Source organism: Camelina sativa, chromosome 8 (assembly GCF_000633955.1).
Source record: "Camelina sativa cultivar DH55 chromosome 8, Cs, whole genome shotgun sequence".
In the NCBI taxonomy this organism is placed as follows: domain Eukaryota; kingdom Viridiplantae; phylum Streptophyta; class Magnoliopsida; order Brassicales; family Brassicaceae; genus Camelina; species Camelina sativa.
The window spans coordinates 112,154-113,487 of NC_025692.1; positions in this window are offsets into that span (position 1 = coordinate 112,154).

Below are 1,334 nucleotides of genomic sequence, written 5' to 3' on the forward strand. Positions count from 1 at the left end.
AGTATCATAGTATTTATAGGAAGTCGTCACGTAGTCTCTATTAGGTACAATTTGATAGTATATTTTACACAATGATGATCAATTTTCTTGGTGCAGTTAAGGATTCAAAATAAATCGGAGTATGAATTAGGAATGAAAGACATAACTAAAAACGCAGTTTGGTAAGATTTTAAAATAGTCCTAGAAGATTGATATTTGTCTAATTATTTTTATTTAAATATCGTTTTTAATCAATTGAATAGATTGTAGTTTCTCTCTTTAATGATATCTTATAGATAATGTAATGTAGACTTAACGGGTAGTTTTCTATCAATTCCTACCCGAATATCCAATTGTGAATTGTCGGGTAATTTTTAATTTTAAATCCGATTCAATAGGTTTAAAAGTCACCTCTAACCTTAATGATATGTTTTAAGACAAATTTCGACACGGACATTTTCGGGCGAAATGCAAGTTGTACTTCTCTTTTACTAATATAGGGATGTAGCTAATCTAACTCTCATTTGACAATGACAACACTTAATCATAAAATTACCCTATAAAAAATACATTTCAGTTTCTTATAATGATTTTGATATATTTTTTTTCAATAATTATGAACGAAAAAAGAACAAACTACAATTTTTAAAATTTATCTTCAACGTAGTGTGTTTGGAACATTAATTTTTTAAAAATTGCATATTAAAACATTTCATCATTATTGTTTGCACAAATATTTTAGTTACTTAACCTCAATTAGATTTTTGAATAATGATTTAAGAAAAAAAATAACGAGTTAAAAATTTAAAAAAAATTGTGTAAACGATTCAATGATAAATTCTGGAATTTTGTTGGTCTCGGATCTCGATTCGAACCCGGCCCAAATAGTTAAGAGTCTGCATCGTGCAGTTCAAATTACCACATTTGTCCATCATAGGAAGCCCAATACAAAATTGATAAGATGGAGAAGTCAATAGAGACTGTCGCCATTAGCTGAAATAGCAGAGCTCGACATCGATTTGGTTTATCAATAAGAGTAATTTCACGCACGAAACTGCAGAGCTCCAACGATAACGATGACGATGAGGAAGGTTTAGACCATGGCCATCGGTGGTTACTCACACCAATACTCTTAGTAAAATAATAATAAAAAGAAGAGAGAGAAGGAAAAATAAGGAGAATCGATTCTTGCCATAGTACTTTGAGAAACGGTTCTTTAAAGAAATGAGATAGGTGTCCTTTTTTGAGTGGAACATATACTAAAAAATAAATAAAAAAAGAAAATCTATAATAAAAATAATTTTTTTTTAGTTTTTAGAGAAACATTAATCGTTGCTCGACTAAAGATGCCCTTA